This window comes from Ranitomeya variabilis, chromosome 2 (assembly GCF_051348905.1).
Source record: "Ranitomeya variabilis isolate aRanVar5 chromosome 2, aRanVar5.hap1, whole genome shotgun sequence".
NCBI classification, from domain to species: Eukaryota; Metazoa; Chordata; class Amphibia; order Anura; family Dendrobatidae; genus Ranitomeya; species Ranitomeya variabilis.
Genome location: NC_135233.1, coordinates 468,480,260 through 468,505,357, shown reverse-complemented (window position 1 = coordinate 468,505,357; position 25,098 = coordinate 468,480,260). Strand labels below are relative to the sequence as shown.

The 25,098-nt window shown below is 45.5% G+C and overlaps 1 protein-coding gene across 1 annotated transcript in view; it reads right to left on the bottom strand.

Moving 5' to 3' along the window:
• LOC143806775 (phospholipase A and acyltransferase 3-like) overlaps positions 1–15,524 on the bottom strand; it is a 40,585-nt gene extending 25,061 nt beyond the window's left edge. Inside the window, exon 1 of the mRNA XM_077287674.1 lies at positions 15,413–15,524. The gene's annotated coding sequence lies outside the window, so the exon portion shown is untranslated. The remainder of the gene's footprint in view (positions 1–15,412) is intronic.
• Positions 15,525–25,098: the final 9,574 nt, after the last annotated feature.

Below are 25,098 nucleotides of genomic sequence, written 5' to 3'. Positions count from 1 at the left end.
CCTTGGTAGAACCCGTATATTCAGACAATAGGCCTACTATTCTGACAGCCCGGGGGGTGGTCGACGTTCGCCAGGGGAGAGTGCCCGTACGTGTCCTCAATTGTGGGGAGGAAGAGGTTCACCTCACCAAGTATGCCACACTCGCCAAATTGTTCACTGTTAATAATAGTGTGATACAGACACCTGAACCCTTGGTCCCGTCAAACGTGGCGGAGGACAACGGTTCTGCAGAGCACTCGAAAGACTGGTGTCGGGAATTGCATGTGGGCACTGACTCTACCCCATCCCATCAAAAACAGGGGGCCTACAGGGTGGTACACGAGTACGAGCAGGTATTCAGCAAACACCCCTTAGATTTTGGGCAGGTGAAAGGGATCCAACATCATATCCCCACGGGAGATCACCGACCCATAAAAGAGAGATATCGCCCTGTACCCCCAGCTCATTACCAGTGTGCCAAGGACATGTTGCGGGAAATGAAGGAGGCTGGGGTGGTGAGAGACAGCTGTAGCCCCTGGGCAGCTCCGTTAGTCCTTGTTAAAAAGAAAGATGGTACAATGAGGATGTGTGTTGATTACAGGCAGTTGAATCGCATTACACATAAGGACGCATACCCACTGCCCAGGATAGAGGAGTCTCTGGCTGCCTTAAAATCTGCTAACTACTTCTCTACCTTAGATCTCACCAGTGGGTACTGGCAGGTTCCTGTAGCGGAGGCGGACAAAGAGAAGACGGCCTTCACGACGCCAATGGGTCTCTGCGAATTCAATTACATGCCATTCGGATTGTGCAATGCTCCCGGGACGTTCCAGAGGATGATGGAGTGCTGCCTGGGGCACATGAACTTCGAAACCGTGCTGCTGTATTTGGATGATGTCATTGTCTTCTCTAAGACCTACGAAGATCATCTGAAGCACCTGGCCAAGGTGTTTGAAGCCCTGTCCAACTTTGGCTTAAAGGTGAAACCGTCCAAGTGTCATCTGCTGAAACCTAAAGTGCAATACCTGGGCCATGTGGTGAGCGCTGAAGGAGTGGCCCCAGACCCCGACAAGGTCACGGTGATCAAGGACTGGCCAAAGCCCAGTGACCTCCACGAAGTCCGGCAGTTCCTCGGGCTGGTAGGCTATTACCGGAGGTTCATTAAGGACTTCACCAGGAAGGCCGCACCCTTGCAAAACCTGTTGGTAGGCAAACCAAAGAAGACCAAGGGAAAGAACACCCCCTTTGATTGGAACGAGGAGCTGGAGGGATCCTTCACTTGTTTGAAGTCGGCACTGACGGGAGAAGAGGTACTGGCTTACCCCGAATACGACCAACCGTTTGTGCTGTACACAGATGCCAGCAATGTGGGATTAGGAGCCGTGCTGTCCCAGGTCCAGAAAGGCAAAGAAAGGGTGATCGCTTACGCCAGCAGGAAACTCCGTCCCACGGAAAGGAACCCTGACAACTACAGTTCCTTTAAGCTGGAATTCCTTGCCATCGTCTGGGCAGTGACAGAGAGGTTCAAACACTACCTGGCCTCCGCGAAATTCACCGTCTTCACGGATAACAATCCGCTAACGCATCTGGATACTGCCAAACTCGGGGCCTTGGAACAGCGGTGGATGGCCCGGCTGTCCAACTACGATTTCACCATCAAGTACCGGGCAGGACACAAGAATGCCAATGCCGATGCCTTGTCCCGAATGCCCAATTTGCCAGAAACGGGAGAAGACCCGGAGGCACTTGAAGAGGTGGAGCTGCCTGCGTTCCATCGCCCCAAAGCCACTCAGAACTCTCATCATGTGAAGAACAGGCACAGGAACCAACCGGATGCCACGCTGAATCCCCTGCCCCATCACGGGTGGGCGGAGACCCAGGATGGTGACCCCGCGGTCCGTCGGGTGAAAGAGCTCTTGACGCAGGCAGGGTTGCATCCCGGCCCAGATGATCCACAGGAAACCCAACAGCTGTGGAAGGGGAGAAGCAAACTGTTTATCCATGATGGCAAGCTGTGCAGGAGGAGCATCGACCCACGTACTCATGAATTGGTGTGGCAGATAGTGGTGCCAAGGCGAGATGCGCCCATGGTTCTGGGAGCCTACCATGATGGAGCCGGACACTTCGGATGGAGGAAGCTAGAGAGGCTACTCCGAGGGAGGTTCTATTGGATTGGCATGAAGAGAGCCATTGAGAAGTGGTGCCGGGAGTGCGGTCCATGTAGCCTACGCAGGAAGGACCGAGGCAGCCAACGGGCTCCCCTGCAGCCTATCATCACCAAACGGCCGCTCGAACTGGTCGCGCTGGATCATGTGAAGTTGACACCTAGCCGGTCAGGCTATATCTACGCTCTTACCATCGTAGATCACTACTCCAGATTTTTGGTGGTTGTACCTGTCAAGGATCTAACGGCCAGGACTGCCGCCAAAGCCTTCCAGCAGTACTTTTGTAGGCCCCATGGCTACCCGGAGAAGGTACTGACCGATCAGGGACCAGCATTCGAAGCCGAAGTGTTCCAAGAGTTCTGCCAACTGTACGGGTGTAAGAAGATCCGAACCACGCCGTACCATCCTCAAACCAATGGGATGTGCGAAAAGATGAACCAGGTGGTGATCGACTTATTGAAGACCTTGCCCGTAGAGGAACGGAACCTGTGGCCGACGAAGTTGCCTGATTTGGTGGATATCTACAATCACATCCCAGTAAATTCCACCAACTGTACTCCAGCGTACCTAATGAGGGGAAGGCCTAGCCAGTTACCCGTTGATCTGGACATGGGGGTCCTAGTCCCCGAAGATACCTCACCGGATGCGGATTGGGATGCAGAAAGGCAGCGAAGGTACCGCAAAGTACAGGAGTGCGTGGAAAGAAGTCTCGCTCAGGCTAGGCAAAAACAAGAAAGGGACTATAACCAGCACGCTCCTGCGATTCCCCTGTCACCTGGTGAGCAAGTACTTAAACGAAAGAGGAGACTACACAAGCTCGATGACCAATGGGAAGCGGAACCGTATACCATCCTGCCATCCGATTTCGACAACACGAAGGTCTGTCTCATCAGCAAGGACAGAGGGGAGACCTCGACAGTGGTATCCAGGGATCACCTTAAGGTCTGCCCTGATAAGTTGAGAGAGAGGGACACGGCCCCAGGAATCTCCCCGCCGGTGGAAAAGGAGAAGATGATCCATACCGTCCTTGGTGACTTTCCCCAGTCCTGGACTCAGATAAATCAGGCCGTCGTGATACCTGTTCTAATGTTTCAGCAGCCGGACCCACCAGAAACAATGGTGGTACCAGATAATCCGGCCCCGCATCCTCAACAAGCCTTACCTGAAGATGCCATGCCAACTGTTGAACCGGCAAATCCTCCCTCTGCTGGTGGTGAATCTGCTGTACCCACTGTTGATAGCAGCAGCTCTGAGAACTCCAGCCTGCTACCCAGACTCACTAGAAGTGTAGCTAGAAGACAGTGCACTACACCAGCAGTAGCAAGCATAGTGGGCCCTGTTAGGCCAATAGCAACCCCTGCGCTGCGAAGGTCCACACGCAGCACTCAAAATCAAACTCCCCTCCGCTACAAAACTTGGAGGTATTAATAAGGGCTGCTACCTAGTTGAAAATGTTTGTGTGCATATCTTTTGTTATAGGTTTTAAAATGGACAATAGAGTAATGGACGGTGAATTGCTCAAAAACTTTCAAAAGGGGGACCCCTTTGTTTACCCGGGGCCCCCGCTGTTTCAACCACTGGACTGAGAGTCATAAACTGTGCATGACCTAACTTTCGCAACGTTCAAGAGTCCTCACCTCCCATAAAGGGAAGCATTGTTATGTTTACTTGTTTATGCTATTTCGAAATTTTGTGTGTTTTCTGTTAACATGTATTATTCTTCTTGTTTTCCCAGTCCGGGAGTACTGGATTTAACCGGGGGGGAGTGCAGCGCCCCAGAGTCCTGGTTGTTGCAGTACTGTGGCTCCGCCACTAAGGGGAGCTATGGTACGTCTGATTGCACTAAAGGAGTTTCTCTGACCAGGTAACACTCACACTACACTTCACACTCCGGCCACCAGGGGGGGTGGTTCTATCTAGTAGGCCACTCCTCACACTCTGGTAAAACTGGGGGTTGGACAGGAAGACAGGGAGAGAAGTAACTGGGAAGAGCTAGTGAGAGGACCTGTCAGGGATGGGATCCTGGCAGACTCCTAAGAGCAGAACTAACCAGTGAACAACGGGAATACAGTAAAGAGGAATTAGGACCAGAAGGAGTCATGCTGTTACACCGAGGCAACATCCTTCTGAGGCGCAAACAGTCGGTGGCCGGAACGCCGAGCAAGTAAGAGACTCTAAGTACTACTGCAAACCACGGCCGGACAGCCAATTATAGGTTGGCTGTTTCACACAAATCACCTAAGCAGACAACGGAGGCAGCTGTGGGAGAGGGGCGACTCTAGGGTCCCGGAAGAACTCCAGGCCTACCCCGTCACACGGGTGCGTCCTACCATATCATCTGGGGGACGGAGAGAACGAACATCAGAGACAGACAGACTCAGTTGTGAGGACTATCCCGGGAGCTCAGCAGGGAAGGACTACAACACACAGCGCTAGAAGGTAGACACTGATTCCCACCTGTAAAGAGAACTCCTGATGTGCCTTTGGACCGGCCGGTCTCTGACAGCCCTGTTGACAGCGCTCTGGACTGAGGATTCTAAAACCTTCAGTAAAGAGGTAAAGAGACTGCAACCTGGTGTCCTCGTTATTTACTACGACCTACACTGCACCGCAATATCACCACCATTTACCACCACCTTTCACTGGACGCCCCTCAGCAGGGTCACGGACCGGGTCTAGCCACCGTGACAACCCCAGAACAGAGACTCAGAGGCCCGGTACCGGGTACCCCTCGGCCCTGCGGCAGTGGGGGCACTTCAGTTGCAGTATCGGAATGCTCAACACTAATAGGAAACTCCCCAAAAGTGATACCATTTTAAAAACCGCATCCCTTAAATACTTCAAAACTGCTGGCAGGAAATTGTTTAACCCCTTTGATGATACACAGCAATTAATGCAAAGTCAAATAAAAAAAAATGTAAATTTTATTGTAAAATGTTGCCACATTTGCTTTGCTTTTACAAGGGATAGCACAAGAAAATTAATATCATAATTTGGTACCTAGTTTCTTCTGAGCGTGCTGATTATTATCATTTTTTTATATAGTACCATTAATTCCATGGTGCTGTACATGTGAAAAGGGGTTACATACAGGGTTATAGATATCGTTAACAGTAAACAAATTTACAATGACAGACTGGTACAGAGGGGAGAGGACCCTGTCCTTGCGGACTTACATTTTTCGGGATAATAGGGAAGAGACAGGAGGTCGGTGTGCTGCAGCACTGGTGGTGGTGAGGCAGCAGCTCGGGTGGTTGGTGAGGCGGCAGCTCTGGCGGTGGTGACGCGGCAGCTCGGGTGGTTGGTGACGTTGCAGCAGCTCCGGTGGTTGGTGGGTTGGCAGCTCGGGTGGTTGGTGAGGCTGCAGCTCGGGTGGTTGGTGAAGCTGGAGGTCAGGTGGTTGGTGAGGTGGCAGCTCGGGTGGTTGGTGAGGCGACAGGCTTTTGCAGGCTGTAGGCTTTCCTGAAGAGATGGGTTTTCAGGCTACATCTGAAGTATCCGAGGGTGGTGGATAATCGGACGTGTTGAGGCATGGAATTCCAGAGGATGGGGGATATTCGGGAGAAATCTTGGAGGCGGTTGTGTGAGGAACGAATAAGTGTGGAGGAGAGTAGGAGGTCTTGGGAGGATCGAAGATTACGTGCTGATTATGTGCTGATACCTCACATGTGATCAGAAACTTCTTTTGGGACAAACAGGGCTCGGAAGGGAAGGAGGAGCATTTGAATTTTGGAATCAGGGCCGGACTGGCCATCTGGCAAATGCCAGAAGGACCTTTATGGTCATGGGCTGCCTTGTCTGCTTCATTGTTAACAGAATCGGTGTTCTCAAGACACCCATACTGTAAGAGTTGTGATGGAACACAAAGTCGCTGACTCCGTCACTTACCCCAGCAGGCACAGGTATCATTACAAATATTGGTGTTGTAGAAAATCTTCCTTTCCTCCATCCAGAGTAATATTAATAATATATTTCAGCTGGTGCTTGGGGATGGGGACAACATGGGCCTGTGTGATTTCAAATGCCAGGTCTGAATTTCAGCCCCAGTCCATACCTGTGTCTAAGTGTAGGATGAGTTGTCTCCGCGCACTCGGCATGGTGGGAGGAAGGAGGATCATGGTGAGAAATATGCGGTCCAGACTCACAGCTACTCAGACTTGACCGTGTGGAAGACAGGGTGGGGGTGGTGGTGGCAAAGTGACTGGAAGCATTATCCGCTATCCAACCAACAACCTTTTGACACTCCTCTGGGTTCAATAGTGGTGTGCTGCTAAGGTCCCTTAGAAAATGTGGGTGTTTGTTGTGGCCCAATTTCAGCTTGCCCATGGCCTCGACCTCTGCATGCACCATCACCATCACGTCCACTTCATCGTCCCTTGCCACGCGCCTTGCCCATTTTAAATGGACTACAATATTTTCCACATTCACTCCAAATGGCTGAATTTGGAGTGAACTTATCTGTGATCCGTATGCGGGAAAACCACTGTTTAAAATATCTGGCCTGTAGGTAACAATTTATTTTTTCAGCAAACTGGTGTCAATATCTAGGCTAAGACACAGTAAAAACAGTTGAATGCAGGCCTCAAATGCCACAATTTGTAGCTCACAGATAGATGAGGCGTGTGATGGAGATACCACACTCTAAAATATGTGGCCTGTATTTTTTTCTTACAGCAAAATAGTGTTAGTAATTGGAGTAACACTCAGCAAAAGCAGTTGAATGAGGCCTCAAATGTCAATTTTTAGCCCACAGTTAGATCAGGCTTCTGACGGCGATACCCCACTTTCAAATATCTGGCCTGTATTTTTTTTTTGGCCAGCAAAACTGTGTCAATAAGTAGGCTAAGGGTATGTACACACGTATTCTTGGCCACTGCGGATTTTTCCGCAGCAGATTTGATAAGTCTGCAGGGCAAAAACACTGCGTTTTTGCTGCAGATTGTTCGTGGATTTACAGCGGTTTTTCTGCGGTTTTCACTGCGGTTTTACAACTGCGGTTTTCCATAGGGGCAGCTGTAAAACCGCTTCGGAGTCCGCAGAAAGAAGTGACATGCTGCGGAATGTAAAGTGCTGCGTTTCCGCGTGTTTTTTTTTCCGCAGCATGTGCACCGCGTTTTTGGAGTCCCATAGGTTTACATTGAACTGTAAACTCATGGGAAACTGCTGCGGACCCGCAGCTGCGGAAACGCTGCGGATCTGCAGCAAAATCCACATCGTGTGCACATAGCCTAAGACACAACAAAAACAATTCTATGGAGGCCTGAAATTGCACAGTTTTGAGCACAATGATATGCGATCCATGTGGGGGACAAAACCCAGTGTAAAATATCTGCCCTGCAGCTAAATATGTTTTTGGCAGCAAAATGGTGTCAAGAAATTGTATGACACTCCAAAATTTTTTTACTGTACCACAAAAATGGCAGAATTTTATGCGCACTCAGATGTGATCGCTGGGACGGGCAAACCCATTTAAAATAGCTGGATTGTCACACTGTACGATGAAAAGGATCTGGCTGTATTCTGCATTCCTAACAAGCAAATAGAGAAAAAAAACATGTGCTCTGGATTCCTTTTGAATTAAATAATCAGGATTAAGAGTAAAAAAAAAATATTCCTGGCCAATGATACGTGGGTCTATGTATATGCAGCGCCCCCACTGTCGCAGGGCCGAGGGGTACCCGGTACCGGGCCTCTGAGTCTCTGTTCTGGGGTTGTCAAGGTGGCTAGACCCGGTCCGTGACCCTGCTGAGGGGCGTACAATGATAGGTGTGCGAGATGGTGATGATGTTGTGGTGGTGCGGTGCAGGTTGCAGTAAATAACGAGGACACCAGTTTGCAGTCTCTTTACCTTTTTACTGAAGGCTTCAGGATCCTCAATCCGGAATACGGTTAACCGGGCTGCGCAAGTCCGGCCGGTCCGATGGCACATCCAGAGCTCCCTTTGCAGGTGGAAATCTGTGCCTACCTTCTAGCGCTTGTGTGTTGTAGTCCTTCCCTACTAAGCACCACGGGATAGTCCTCACAACTGTTGTGTCTGTTTCTCGTGTTCCCTCACAACTCGATTCTGATGTTCTTCCACGTCCCCCAGATCTTATGGTTAGGACGCACCCGTATGACGGGGAGGCTCGGAGCTCTTCCGGGACTCTAGCGTCGCCCCACTCCTGTTGTTACCCCCCTGTGTCTTCCTAGGTCAATTGGGTGAGACAGCCCGCCTATATCTGACTGTCCTGCCGTAGGTTTGAAGTTTGGCTTGGAGCTCTATACTTCCTCGGCGTTCCGGCCACCGATTATGCGCCTCAATAGGATGTTGCCTCGTCTTACAACACGACTCCTACTGGTATTCTCCTTGTTGCGTTGATCTCGTTTCTCACTCAGCACAATAAACCTCGCTTCTTGTCCTTTCTTAGGGTACCGCCGCTATATCGTGCAGGCACGGTCCCGTAACGTTCTCTCTGGTTGCTAGGCCTCTGCCAGGATCCCACCCCTGACAGGGACCCCTCTGAATCTTCCCCCTACAACACCCTCTGCCACAAGGTGTTGCCTGGTTCCAACCCAGTCAGCTTTCTCTACTAACTTCCTGCCTAACCCCCAGTTTTACCAGATTGTGAGGAGTGGCCTAATACATAGAACCCTTAGCTCCCCCTGGAGGCCAGACTGTGAAGTGTATTGGTGACTGTGATACCTGGTCAGATGAACTCCTTCAGTGCCATCAGACGTACCATAGCCCCCCTTAGCGGCAGAGCATCAGTACTGCAAAGACCAGGACTCTGGGGCGCTGCATATATACGGTCAATATATGTAATAGGCAGCAGCAGACAGTAATGGAATGGACCCTCTTAATGTATGCAATGAAGTATGCCACATACACTCCCTGCCTACCTAGCACTGCAATCTTTATACCCCGTTATTAGTCCATAGAGGACTGTTGATTTAGCTGGATTTGTGTATTCAATTATGGTATACCCACACTAACTTTGAAACCCCCAAATCTAATATAGACCTGATGATGCTGTGCGGCCAGCCAATCACTGTAATGCCACAACCAACATGGCTGCAGCATTACAGTGCGTGTCACACAATCCCTGCATGTTGATTGGCGCTCTAAAGAGCACCAAACATGCAGAGCGTGAACCAGAACTCTCGCCGAGCTCATCACTAATCCTATTCTATATGTCATTTGTAAGAACGACAATTATTTCAGGCTGGAATCTCGTGACATCATAAGGCTTCACTTTGGTAGCATTCATACAATGACCACCTTCAAATAATTATAGTTACCAAAAATGCAAAAAGTGATGAGGACGGAAGAAAGGTTTAATGCAACAGTTTATATGGTGATAATCCCCATATTTTGAGAACTATAATTTATCCATATTTTGGCCCACAGAGTCTTGTGACAGCTTGTTTTTTTCACAGACTAGCTGATATTTTTATTGATACCATTTTTTGGTCACATGACTTTTTTGACTACTTTCTATTCCGATTTTTGTAGAGGCAGGATTAACAAAAACCAGCAATTTAGGAATTGTCCCCCCCCCCAAACCCATGCTGGGTGTGGTAAAATTGATAAGACAATTCATTCTTCGGGTCAGTATGATTACAATGATACCCCATTTATATAATTTTTTATGTTTTGGTGATTTTACACAATAAAAACATTTATAGAAAAAAATATTTTTTATTCTGAGAGCTATAACTTTTATTTTTCTGCTGATGGAGCTGTATGACACCTTGGTTTTTGCGAGACAAGATCACGTTTTCATCAGAACCATTTTTATTTACATTTGTGTTTTTTCATTGAGTTTTATTCCACTTTTTCTAAGCGGTATGATGATAAAGCATAGTTTTCTCATTTTTGTGATTTGATTTTTACACTTAAGGGGTTAACTAATGTGACACTTTTATAGATCGGGTTCTTCTGGACACGGCGATACCAAACGTAAACTTTTTTTGTTTATTTAAATTTTTTACATAAAACTGTGTATTTGTTAGTGTAATATTATTATTATTAACATTATTATTATTTTCTATTTTTTTTTTACATATTTTAACTTTTTTAAACTTTTTTTTAACTTTTTACTTAGTCTCTTTATGGGACTTTCACTTTTTTACTTTGATTGCAGGGATAATACATGGCAGTACACCAGCATTGCAGTGCATTACACCTATACTGAAAGCATCTGACACCAAGCTATGAGCATGGTCTTAGAAGCATTCCATGGATTTTAGCATCTAGACTGATATTGTTTTTTATGGATATTGGAATCCACCTTTAAGGATTAATTGTGTTCGTGGCGTCTCCCTATTTAGTGGAGACATCTTGCTTTTTTATTCGTATATGTTCATTGTTCAATGTATTGAAATAAACTTATTTATTTTATTTATGGATCTCTTCTTTATCTCGGATGGACTGACACCCGTGCTGCTGATGTTTAGCTGATGTGAAGTGCAATTAATTGATTTTCTTTGGGACATTTTTGTTAATATAAGTAATATGTTACAAGGAGGTCGGAAAGTCTGAATACAAAAAATCCCCACTGATCCTGCACCTCAGTGTGTGCAGTAGTCTCCTTATGGCCAGGAGGGTCTCTGGGACGCCACTCTTCAGGACAGCACCCCTAGATGACAGGGAGATTTTTTGTTTTTCCATTAAAGGGTTAACTTGTTTCTTATGTGATGAGGAGGAGACTGATTACACACAAAATGCAGCAGACTGTAGGATGAGCTGAGGGGGCTGTATCACGTGAGGGGTCTGTGTCAGGTGAGGTGAGTCAGGTAGGACAGGGAGCTGTCAGGAGTGATATCTACACAGGCAGTGCAGGCCTCAGCCTGTGACAGAGCGGAGTCTGCTCAGATAGAAAATGGAGCTGAGGGGAATCTCCCTGCTGTGGATCATAATTGTTTTCTAGTTCAGGCTGAGAGATTTCACACAGGACAGGATCCTATCTCCCTAACTGACAAGTTCCCTTTCAGCAACAGGAGCGGCCTCTCTGCACTGTGAGGCCAACGTCAGACTTGCGAGTTTTACGGACGTATGAGAGGTGCAGAAAATACGGATTGCATACGGTACAATGATTCTCTATGGCCCAGCTCCTATCAGCCGTATTTTACTGATCCGTATTATACGGTCTTGTACGGCCGTAGAAAATCGCAGCATGCTGCGTTTGTCACCGTATTGCGCAAAAAAAATCGCCAATGAAAGCCTATGGGGGCGAGAAAAATACGGATTACACACAGACCAGCAGTGTGACTTGCGAGAAATACGCAGCGGTGTTCTATAGAAAAGCCGGTAATTCAATTGCCGGCTTTTCCTCTCTCCTTCACAAACCCGACATGATATGAGACATGGTTTACATACAGTAAACCATCTCATATCCCTTTTTTTTTTTGCATATTCCACACTACTAATGTTAGTAGTGTGTATATGCAAAATTTGGGCGCTGTAGCTTGTAAAATAAAGGGTTAAATCGCGGAAAAAATTGGCATGGGCTCCCGCGCAATTTTCTCCACCAGAGTGGTAAAGCCAGTGACTGAGGGCAGATATTAATAGCCTAGAGAGGGTCCATGGTTATTGGCCCCCCCCCTGGCTAAAAACATCTGCCCCCAGCCACCCCAGAAAAGGCACATCTGGAAGATGCGCCTATTCTGGCACTTGGCCACTCTCTTCCCACTCCCGTGTAGCGGTGGGATATGGGGTAATGAAGGGTTAATGTCACCTTGCTATTGTAAGGTGACATTAAGCCAGGTTAATAATGGAGAGGCGTCAATTATGACACCTATCCATTATTAATCCAATAGTACGAAATGGTTAATAAAACACACACACATTATTAAAAAGTATTTTAATGAAATAAAGATACAGGGTGTTTTAATATTTTATTATACTCTTAATCCACCTGAAGACCCTCGTTCTGTAAAAAAGGAAAAGTAAAAAATCAACAATATCCCATACCTTCCGTCGTTCAGTCACGTCCCACGATGTAAATCCATCTGAAGGGGTTAAATCATTTTACACCCAGGAGCCTGCTAATGCAGCTGTGCTCCTGTCTGTAAAATTTTGTGAATGAATGGAGTGCAGGGGAATGTCCTGTGGTTACCTTGAGTTGCGGTGATGCGCCCTCTGCTGGATGAACTCATATGAACTCGAGCCTGGGAAAAGTTCCCACACACGAGTTCATATGAGTTCTATAAATGGAAAAGTGAACAGCTCTTCAGAGTGTCTAAGCAGGGCCAGACTAGCCATCTGGCAATTCTGGCAAATGCCAGAAGGGCCTTTGTGGTCATGGGCGGCCTTGTCTGCTACATTGTTAACAGAATCGGTGTTCTCAAGATACCCATACTGTTAAGAGTTGTGATGGAGCACAAAGTCACTGACTCCGTCACTTACCCCAGCAGCCACAGATATCATTAGAAATATTGGTGTTGTAGAAAATCTTTCTTTCCTCCATCCAGAGTAATATTAATAATATATTTCATCTGGTGCTTGGGGACAGGGACAACATGGGCCTGTGTCATTTCAAATGCCAGGGCTGAATTTCAGCCCCAGTCCGTACCTGTTTGGAATATATATTTGACTGAAATAGATTGTAGGTGCCTTGTTGCATTTGCACAGCCCTAAGGCACCCAAACAGCAGAAAACCCCCACAAGTGACCCCATTTTAGAAATTACACTCCTCAAGTATTTTTTCCAGTGGTATAGCGAGCATTTTGAACTCATATGTACTATGCAGAATTTAATAACATTAGCTGGCCATACTGAAAATTTTCATTTTTATATGAACATGTTGCTTAAGCCCCACGTTTTTCAAGAGGTAACACGATAAAGCAGACCACACAGTTTGATACATACTTTCTTCTGAGCGTGACAATACCTCACCTGTAGTCAAAAAGTTCTGTGTGCACACAGCAGAGCTCGAAAGTGAAGAAGCGACATTTGGTATTTGGAATGTAAAATTGTCTGGAATAGATTGCAGATGCCATGTCTCATTTGCAGAGTCCTGAGGTACCAAAACAGCAGAAATCCTCACAACTGACTGTATTTTGGAAACTAGACCCATTAAGGAACTCACCTAGGGTGGTGTTGAGTAGAGATGAGCGAATTTGTTCAGTTTTTGTCCCCGAATCTGATGTTGACATATTCGTGCCATATTCGAACACTATTCGTGCCAAATGTATGATTGATGATCGGTTCCAAACATATTTGGAAATTTCTACTCCCATTGACTCTAATGACGTTTGACTGTGTTCGACCAATATTGCAAAAACAATATTCGATGCTGACCGTATTCTGAACGAAATCCAAACAAATTCGCTCATCTCTAGTGTTGAGCTTGTTGAACCTGTAGGTTCACATAACTTTTTAAAATGTGGATGAGAAAACAAAAATCTATTTTTTTTCTGCAAATATGTTGTTTTAGCCCCAAAGTTGTAATTTTCACAATGGATAATAGAAAAAAGAGACCAAATAATTTGTTACACAATTTCTTCCAAACAATAAGATATCCCTTATCTGATGATTGGGAACATGACAGGGCTCGGAAAGGAAAGAACGTTAATGGATTTTTGGAGTGTAAATTTGTTTGAAATAGATTGTGAATGCCATGTCACATTTGCAGAGCCCTTGACTTGCCAAAACAGCAGAATTCCCCTAAGTGACCCCATTTTGGAAACTAGAGCCTTCAAGGAATTTATCTAGGGGTGTTTCAAGCAATTTTAACCTACAGGTAATTCACAAAACTTTATAACCTTTAGATGTGCAAACAAAAAAGTATATTTTTTTCCACTAAAATACGGTTTTAGCGCCAAATTTATAATTCCCAATAGGGGTAGTAGGAGAAAATAGACCCCATTGTTTGTTATGCAATTTTTACTGAACGTGGCAGTACCCTATATGTGGTTGTACACTACTGTTTCAGCTAATGGCAGAGATCGGATGGGAATGAGCGCTACTTGGCTTTTAAAACGTAGATTCTGTTTGAACAGATTGTGGGTGCCATTAGCTGAGCCCCTGAGGTGCCAGAACAGCAAACCGTCCCCCCTTCCCCAAGTGAACCCAAACTAGACTCCTCAAATAATTCATCTAGGGGTGCTTTGAGCATTTTTGACCTTTATAACAAAACATTAAAACATTTAGATGTGAGAACAACATTTTTTTTTCAAATAAAATACTGTTTTAGCATCAAATTTATAATTTCCACAAGGACACCTGCCTGATGAATGAGCTAGATTGGCTCCAAAACGTGTAGCAACAAATACAATTTTTATACAATTACCCCAGTGGTACCCCTTTTCATACCAGTTGCTTCTTTCCCCTTCCTTGGATTTCTACCTGAATTTCATGGAGTTCAGCGGGTGAAGCAGCAGCTATTTGGATTGACTACACATTTTCCGTGTTGTGCCTGCTTTTGCACAACAGGTTCAGGTACGAACCTCCTACACACTGTGGTTTACTTTCTTCTAGTATGATCTGCACAAGGTGCATTTCCTTTCTCTTTTTTCTTTCAATTTCCACAAGGGGTAATAAGAGAAAATGGACCCCATAGTTTGCTATGCAATTTTTACCTGGCAGTACCCCATATGTGGTTGTACACTACTTAGAGAACACGGCAGGGATCGGATGGGAAGGAGCGCTACTTGGCTTTTTGAACGCAGATTCCTTTTGAATAGACTGCGGGCTCCATTAGCCCCCATATGATGATATTTTCCAAAAGTGATTTTATTGATTAGGGTATATACATAAGATGAATCAGATAGGGTACATGAGTTACAAAATAAAGGATGTTTTTTGTCTTTGTCAAAGTCGCAGAATATCTGAATCACTTTAATGCAGTGTGTGGATACATAGACTTGTTTTATTCATGGATAGCTTAGATCAGGGGTCTCAAACTCGGTTGGGTATATGGGCTGCATAGAGAAAAAATTTGAATTTAGGGGGCCGCATTATTTGAAGGACAAAGTGATATTTGTAGTGATACCATTTTTTTTTCTATACACCTTTTGAACATTTTTGTGGTGTTTATTTTATTTTTTTAGAGCTTAGGTCATTATGGATGTGGTGATAACAAATGTGCACTCATATTGTAGTTATATCCCCATATTGTAGTTATGTCCCTATCCAGGTTCTCATATTGTAGTCATGTCCCCATATTGTAGTTATGTCCCCATATCCATGTCACCATATCCATGTTCCCATATTGTAGATACGTATCCTATTGTGCCGTTCTTCATATTCACATAAATGAGAAATAAAAAATAGAGATTTTTCTCACCTGTCCTCTGTACCCTCAGCATCCATACTGTACATGTGGGCGCAGGCAATGTAGACCCCTTGATGATCGCAGCCTGATACAGGAGTCGCCACCAGCAGCACTTTATTTCAGTTGAATGTCACCAGCCAATCAGAGGCCAGCAGCTGACATCTGCATGTTGGCGCGTGACAGTGATATCATAAGCTGCCACACCTATGTCAGCTGCTGGCCTCTGATTGGCCGTCGGATGGCATAGGTATTATTGTGTAGAGAGATTCTGCGCTGCAATACATTTAATTGAATGTGGACGCACATTTAGCTGAAATATAATGCTGCCGTCAGCGGCCCCCTGGACAGGGCAGGGATCGCCAATTGGTCTATAGTGCCTGCGGGCCACATGAAGCCGCCTCGGGGAGCGCATGTGGCCCATGGGCTGCGTTTTTTGAGACACCTGGCTTAGATGATCCGTTCATCTGAGTATATTGGTAATGTGGAGTCCCTAAGGTGCCAGAACTGCAGAAAAACCCTAAAAGTGATGTCATTGTAGAAATTGCACCTCCCAATTAATTCATTTATGGCTGCAATGACTGTTTTGTAACATTCATGATGTGTTTTATTCTGTGATCTGCAAATATGCCAGTTGAGTTCCCATACATTGTGCCCCCATACAGAGTAGCACCCCCATACATTGTGCCCACCTTGTGTTTCTGGCATCATGCACCCTGTAAATTGTTAAGTGCGTTCTCCTCACTACAATAATGCCAAATATGTGGCCACTTACAGTGGTTTGGGCACAGTGTGGCTCAGAAGGAGGGGGGTATTTGGATTTGGGATTTCACTGGATTTTATTTGAGGGGTTGAGAGCCTTATTGCTTTTCCAGAGTAACGTGGGAACCCCCTATATTTCCAGTGACAGGTGATGGCTGGTTTTGTGCGGGATGAGATGGCTTTTTTTAACGGTATCATTTTGGTCTTCATAAGAGTTTTTGATCGCTTTCAGTATAAGGCTGGGATAACATTCTTGTGCTCTACACTGAGCACTTACATCAGAGTTTCCATGTATATTCCACAAAAATGTGATTCAGTCCCCCGATGGAACCACCCACCACAATGAGGCAGATGGAGACACTTTGGACACCGTTTAGTGTCTGCTCCGGTGATATCCATCTTTTTAGTCATACATACCATCGCTCTACCACACTTGTGCGCTAAAAAGACACCAAAAATGATGAGACACCACCGGAACAGAGACTAGATGGAGTCCAAAGGGATGCCATCTGCCTCATAAATGAGTGGCTCTGTCAGGGTTTTTGTCTGAATCGCATTTTCTGGGATTTATACAGAAACCCAGATGGATAAATGTGAGTCCCCCTTGTTCAAATTTTTGGGAGGCAGAATGAACAAATAGACAGCAGTACAAGAATAGCTCTTATTTTTATTTTTGAACATTTCACCATGCGGTATAATTGATAAGGCATATTTATTCTTTGGGGTCAGTGCAATTACAGCAATACCAGATTGATATTGTTTTATTTTTTTTACAGCTATCACTCAGTAAAAATGCTTTTTGATTAAAAAAAATCTTTTTTTTGCCACCATATTTGGAGAGCTGTAACTTTTATATTTTTTGGCGAGTTGGAAATTTTTTGGCACGATTTTGAAGTACATAACATTATTTGATCGCTTGTTATTCACATTTTTCAGACACAGAATATAAAAAAACAGCAGTTCCGTTATTGTTTTTATCTTTTTTTTTGCTCACTGTAAAGCAAAAATTATAAGACCGATTTGTTTATCGAGTCAGTACGATTACAGCGATACTAGATTTATATTTTTTTTTATTCTTTGCTGCTTTTACAGACTAAAAACATTATTTTACAAAAATGACTTTGTTTTTCTATCACCATATCCTGAGAACTGTAACTTTTTAATTTTTTTCCCAAATGAGCCATATTAGAGCTTGTTTTATGCAGGACGATTCAGTGTTTTTATTTATAAAAAATTTTATGTGTGTGCGTTTGTGTGATGAAAAAGCGTCATTTTTGGTGTTTTTCTTTTTTTTACAGTGTTCGCTATACAGAATAAATAAAAATATCAGTTTTACGATACGATACGATACACTTTATTGATCCCGTGGGAAATTATGGTATCATATATATTTAATATATCTGGTCGTTCTGGGCTCGGCAATACCAATGATGTGTACTTTTTTATCTCTGTTTTATCGCAAAGGCTGCAATTTTAGTGGTGAAACGACTTTTCATGATCTTTGTGTACTTTTTTTTTGTGTTTTTTAGTCATATTTATTTTACTCTTTTCACTTTTTCATTAAGTTCCACTGTGGGACATGTATAATTTTTACTTTGCTGGTCTCATGCAGTGCAGTACTCATGTATTGCAGTGCATGAGACCTGTCAGTGACTTAATGACTTTGCCTGTGAGATCCGACATATAGCTGGATCTCACAGGCCACCGTACCCTGGGCCATAACATAACCTCAGGGTACCATGACAAAAATCGGCACCCGTGATTATGATTGCGGGATGTCGATCCCTCCATAGGGTGTCTTTTACCTCCTTTTAACCACTTAGATAAGGCGTTAAAAGGGGTTAATTAGCCCCAATCGGCTGCTGATACCACAGGGTGTTAGCTATCATGTACAGCTGTCACATGTGGGAATTGTGCCCACGGGGGAGCGCTTTTCACTTATTCCCGACCTTTGTTGAAACGGCGATTAGTAATGTCTCCTTATCGGCCGCAGTTTTAATGCGTATTGGCGGTCATTAATGGGTTAATAAATTGCAGTCATCATATTATATTTCGCTGTGTACTTACAATCGCTCATTTTGCCTTTCTACCCAGCTAAGTCTACTTTCACACTAGTCCGTTGGTATGGGCCGTCGCAAACCGTCGGCCCGACGTACTGACGGACAGTGTGTTAAGTAGCACAACGGGGGCAGCGGATGCAGTTTTTCAACGCATCCGCTGCCCCATTGTAATGTCTGGGGAGGAGGGGGCGGAGTTTCAGCCGCGCATGCGTGGTCGGAAATGGCGGACACGACGCACAAAAAAAGTTACATGTAACTTTTTTTGCGCTGACGGTCCGCCAAAACACGATGCATCCCTCGCACGACGGATGCGACGTGTGACCATACGACGCAATGAATCGCTAATGCAAGCCTATGGAGAAAAAATGCATCCTGCGGGCAACTTTGCAGGATGCGTTTTTTTCTCCAAAACTACGCATTCCGACGTACAGCAAACAATGCTAGTGTGAAAGTAGCCTAATTATTCTCTTTTCTCTGTTCTATGTAGAAACAGGAAGTCTCTTGTGCCTATATTTATCATTCTATTTTTTGACTCCTGACCCAGCTGCTGAACTGTTTGGCCATACCAAAGGTGCACCAAGCACCTGTCTTAGTTTAAACAGACATTCTGTGCTGACAGACTCCATGTAAAATTGCAACCCTGTCTGTCACTGTTTGCTTACTGTGTTTGTATATTTACAGTGTGTCTGTCTGTGTGTGTGTCACGATCTGGATGGTTGAGACCGGCGGATGGCACAACACACACACAATGGGATGGAAGAAGGGAGAGGAAGGCCCTAACAGTAGGGAGTGAGGGATAGGGCACGTCCTAACCACAACCTGTGCCTATCCCTATCCCTAAGCTCCCCTAAAGCCCTATGCGGGTCCTTCCCCTGCCACCATCATGTGCCTAGTCCCTAGCTGTCACCTCATAATACCCTGGCTTGTGCACTGTCCAGCAAGGACGCTAGCCTCACCACTGCAGATGATATCAACAGAGGGGGTAGTGACAAGCACAAGACAGACAAGGAAAGGGAACATGAAACTTAGCTCCAGCCTCTGCTGCCAAGCTTCACACAGCAGAGGATACGGAATCAGGAAGCCAAATTCTACAGAAGTGGCAGATACACCGCTGGCACCAGAGACCTCCAAATTCCTAGGCTAGTCTTCATAGACAAACTCTATTACCATCAGTCAGCTGATGCATCACGTGACTATTTAAAGGATGGTGGGAGTGGTCACAACCCACATCAGCTGACCAGCAACAAAGCCGCTTAGAGCAAGCTGCCAGCAAGGAAACTGACATTAACCCTTGCTGGCACAAAAGCAAAAAACAACGTTTAAATTAAACCATAGCCAGAGTTGTCACGAATCCAAAAATGAATCATGACAGTGTGTGTTTGTGTGTGTATGCAAACCCTCTTCTCATGTATAGTACCATGGAATTTATGGTGCTTTAAAAATAAATAATAAGTCATTGATAAACTAAAGCTAATCATGTATAACAGTGTTTCTCAACTCCAGTCCTCAAGACCCACCAGCAGGTCATGTTTTCAGGATTTCCTTAGTATTGCATAGGCGATGGAATTAATGCTTGCGCAGGTGATGAAATTATCACCTGTGCAATACTAAGGAAATCCTGAAAACATGACCTGCTGGTGGGTCTTGAGGACTGGACTTGAGAAACACTGATGTATAGCTTAAGTATTGGCCTTCACAATCAATTCTTTTGGCAGGCCCAAAAAAATTGGATTAAGGAGCTACAAGAAGTCATATAGTTGAAAAAGATGAATTAAGGTTTTTCTGAATGTTACACTATATTTAATGTTGTGAAATTGGATTCTGGGCTCCCCCGGTGGCCACTTGTGGAATTGAACTTGTGTGCATCATCCCCTCTGTTCACCTGCTCCTATCAGGATGTGGGAGTCGCTATATAACCTTGCTCCTCTGTCAGTTTCTTGCCGGTCAACAATGTAATCAGAAGCCCTTCTGTGCATGTTCCTGCTACTAGACTACTCCCAGCTAAGTTGGACTTTTGTCCTTGCGTGTTTTTGCATTTTGTTCCTGTTCACAGCTGCTGTTTCGTTACTGTGTCTGGAAAGCTCTAGTGATCGGAAATTGCCACTCTGGTGTTATGAGTTAATGCTAGAGTCTTAAAGTAATTTCTGGATGGTGTTTTGATAGGGTTTTCTGCTGACCATGAAAGTGCCCTTTCTGTCTTCCTGCTATCTAGTAAGCGGACCTCGATTTTGCTAAACCTATTTTCATACTACGTTTGTCATTTCATCTAAAATCACCGCCAATATATGTGGGGGCCTCTGTCTGCCTTTTGGGAAAATTTCTCTAGAGGTGAGCCAGGACTGTCTTTTCCTCTGCTAGGATTAGGTAGTTCTCCGGCTGGCGCTGGGCATCTAGGGATAAAAAAACGTAGGCATGCTACCCGGCCACTTCTAGTTGTGCAGCAGGTTTAGTTCATGGTCAGTATAGTTTCCATCTTCCAAGAGCTAGTTCTCATATATGCTGGGCTATGTTCTCTCGCCATTGAGAATCATGACAGTTTGACCGGCCCAAAAAAGGGTTAATTACTGGCTGAGAAAGGAGAGAAAAAAAAAGTCTGCTACAATTTTTTTTTTTTTTTTTTTCTTCTAGTTCTGAGTGTGCTCTTAATTGAATCACTTGCTAGTCTGCCTATACTGCAGCCTTCCTCTCTTTCTCTCCTTCTAATCCTTGAATGGCTCTGTGTTCACCTGTTTCAAATGGATCTTCAGAGTGTAGCTACAGGTTTGAATAATCTCGCCACAAAGGTACAAAATTTGCAAGATTTTATTGTTCATGCACCTATGTCTGAGCCTAGAATTCCTTTGCCTGAATTCTTCTCGGGGAATAGATCTCACTTTCAAAATTTTAAAAATAATTGCAAATTGTTTTTGTCCCTGAAGTCTCGCTCTGCCGGAGACCCTGCACAGCAGGTCAGGATTGTAATTTCCTTGCTCCGGGGCGACCCTCAAGACTGGGCTTTTGCATTGGCACCAGGGGATCCTGCGTTGCTCAATGTGGATGCGTTTTTTCTGGCCTTGGGGTTGCTTTATGAGGAACCTCATTTAGAGCTTCAGGCGGAAAAGGCCTTGATGTCCTTGTCTCAGGGGCAAGATGAAGCTGAAATATACTGCCAAAAATTCCGCAAATGGTCTGTGCTTACTCAGTGGAATGAGTGCGCCCTGGCGGCGATTTTCAGAGAAGGTCTCTTTGATGCCATTAAGGATGTTATGGTGGGGTTCCCTGTGCCTGCGAGTCTGAATGAGTCCATGACGATGGCTATTCAGATCGATAGGCGTCTGCGGGAGCGCAAACCTGTGCACCATTTGGCAGTGTCTACTGAGAAAACGCCAGAAAATATGCAATGTGATAGAATTCTGTCCAGAAGCGAGCGGCAGAATTTTAGACGAAAAAATGGGTTGTGCTTCTATTGTGGTGATTCAACTCATGTTATATCAGCATGCTTTAAGCGTACTAAGAAGCCTGACAAGTCTGTTTCAATTAGCACTTTACAGTCTAAGTTTATTCTATCTGTGACCCTGATTTGTTCTTTGTCATCTATTACCGCGGACGCCTATGTCGACTCTGGCGCTGCTTTGAGTCTTATGGATTGGTCCTTTGCCAAACGCTGTGGGTATGATTTGGAGCCATTGGAGGCTCCGATACCTCTGAAAGGGATTGACTCCACCCCATTGGCTAGTAATAAACCACAATACTGGACACAAGTGACTATGCATGTTAATCCGGATCACCAGGAGGTTATTCGCTTTCTGGTGCTGTATAATCTACATGATGTTTTGGTGCTGGGATTGCCATGGCTGCAATCTCATAACACAGTCCTCGACTGGAGAGCTATGTCTGTGTTAAGCTGGGGATGTAAAGGAACTCATGGGGACGTACCTTTGGTTTCCATTTCATCATCTATTCCCTCTGAGATTCCTGAATTCTTGTCTGACTTTCGTGACGTTTTTGAAGAACCCAAGGTTGGTTCACTACCTCCGCACCGGGAGTGCGATTGTGCCATAGACTTGATCCCGGGTAGTAAATACCCTAAGGGTCGTTTATTTAATCTGTCTGTGCCTGAACACGCTGCTATGCGAGAATATATAAAGGAGTCCTTGGAAAAGGGACATATTCGTCCTTCGTCATCTCCCTTAGGAGCCGGTTTTTTCTTTGTGTCTAAGAAAGACGGCTCTTTGAGGCCGTGTATTGATTATCGACTTTTGAATAAAATCACGGTTAAATATCAATATCCGTTACCACTGCTTACTGATTTGTTTGCTCGTATAAAGGGGGCCAAGTGGTTCTCTAAGATTGATCTCCGTGGGGCGTATAATTTGGTGCGAATCAAGCAGGGGGATGAGTGGAAAACCGCATTTAATACGCCCGAGGGCCATTTTGAGTATTTGGTGATGCCTTTTGGTCTTTCAAATGCCCCTTCAGTCTTCCAGTCCTTTATGCATGACATTTTCCGCGATTATTTGGATAAATTTATGATTGTGTATCTGGATGATATTCTGATTTTTTCGGATGACTGGGACTCTCATGTCCAGCAGGTCAGGAGGGTTTTTCAGGTTTTGCGGTCTAATTCCTTGTGTGTGAAGGGTTCTAAGTGTGTTTTTGGGGTTCAGAAGATTTCCTTCTTGGGATACATTTTTTCCCCCTCTTCCATCGAGATGGATCCTGTCAAGGTTCAGGCTATTGGTGATTGGACGCAACCCTCTTCTCTTAAGAGTCTTCAGAAATTTTTGGGCTTTGCTAACTTTTATCGTCGATTTATTGCTGGTTTTTCTGATGTTGTGAAACCATTGACTGATTTGACTAAGAAGGGTGCTGATGTTGCTGATTGGTCCCCTGATGCTGTGGAGGCCTTTCGGGAGCTCAAGCGCCGCTTTTCTTCCGCCCCAGTGTTGCGTCAGCCTGATGTTGCTCTTCCTTTTCAGGTTGAGGTCGACGCTTCTGAAATCGGAGCTGGGGCGGTGTTGTCGCAGAGAAGTTCCGACTGCTCCGTGATGAGACCTTGTGCTTTTTTTTCCCGTAAATTTTCGCCCGCCGAGCGGAATTATGATATTGGGAATCGGGAGCTTTTGGCCATGAAGTGGGCTTTTGAGGAGTGGCGTCACTGGCTTGAGGGGGCCAGACATCAGGTGGTGGTATTGACTGACCACAAAAATTTAATTTACCTTGAGTCTGCCAGGCGCGCTGGTCGTTGTTTTTCTCTCGGTTTAATTTTGTGGTGTCGTACCTACCGGGTTCTAAGAATGTTAAGGCGGATGCCCTTTCTAGGAGTTTTGAGCCTGACTCCCCTGGTAATTCTGAGCCCACAGGTATCCTTAAAGATGGAGTGATATTGTCTGCCGTTTCTCCAGACCTGCGGCGGGCCTTGCAGGAGTTTCAGGCGGATAGACCTGATCGTTGCCCACCTGGTAGACTGTTTGTTCCTGATGATTGGACCAGTAGAGTCATCTCTGAGGTTCATTCTTCTGCGTTGGCAGGTCATCCTGGAATCTTTGGTACCAGGGATTTGGTGGCAAGGTCCTTCTGGTGGCCTTCCCTGTCACGAGATGTGCGAGGCTTTGTGCAGTCTTGTGACGTTTGTGCTCGGGCCAAGCCTTGTTGTTCTCGGGCTAGTGGATTGTTGTTACCCTTGCCTATCCCGAAGAGGCCTTGGACGCACATCTCGATGGATTTTATTTCGGATCTGCCTGTTTCTCAGAAGATGTCTGTCATCTGGGTGGTGTGTGACCGTTTCTCTAAGATGGTCCATCTGGTTCCCTTGCCTAAGTTGCCTTCTTCTTCCGAGTTGGTTCCTCTGTTTTTTCAAAATGTTGTTCGTTTGCATGGTATTCCTGAGAATATCGTTTCTGACAGAGGGACCCAATTCGTGTCTAGATTTTGGCGGGCATTCTGTGCTAGGATGGGCATAGATTTGTCTTTTTCGTCTGCTTTCCATCCTCAGACTAATGGCCAGACCGAGCGGACTAATCAGACCTTGGAGACATATTTGAGGTGTTTTGTGTCTGCGGATCAGGATGATTGGGTTGCTTTTTTGCCTTTGGCGGAGTTCGCCCTCAATAATCGGGCCAGCTCTGCCACCTTGGTGTCCCCGTTTTTCTGTAATTCGGGGTTTCATCCTCGATTTTCCTCCGGTCAAGTGGAATCTTCGGATTGTCCTGGAGTGGATGCTGTGGTGGAGAGGTTGCATCAGATTTGGGGGCAGGTGGTGGACAATTTGAAGTTGTCCCAGGAGAAGACTCAGCTTTTTGCCAACCGCCGTCGTCGTGTTGGTCCTCGGCTTTGTGTTGGGGACTTGGTGTGGTTGTCTTCTCGTTTTGTCCCTATGAGGGTTTCTTCTCCTAAGTTTAAGCCTCGGTTCATCGGCCCGTACAAGATATTGGAGATTCTTAACCCTGTGTCCTTCCGTTTGGACCTCCCTGCATCCTTTTCGATTCATAATGTTTTTCATCGGTCATTGTTGCGCAGGTATGAGGTACCGGTTGTGCCTTCCGTTGAGCCTCCTGCTCCAGTGTTGGTTGAGGGTGAGTTGGAGTACGTTGTGGAAAAGATCTTAGACTCTCGTGTTTCCAGACGGAAACTCCAGTATCTGGTCAAATGGAAGGGATACGGTCAGGAGGATAATTCTTGGGTCACTGCCTCTGATGTTCATGCCTCCGATCTTGTCCGTGCCTTTCATAGGGCTCATCCTGATCGCCCTGGTGGTTCTGGTGAGGGTTCGGTGCCCCCTCCTTGAGGGGGGGGTACTGTTGTGAAATTGGATTCTGGGCTCCCCCGGTGGCCACTTGTGGAATTGAACTTGTGTGCATCATCCCCTCTGTTCACCTGCTCCTATCAGGATGTGGGAGT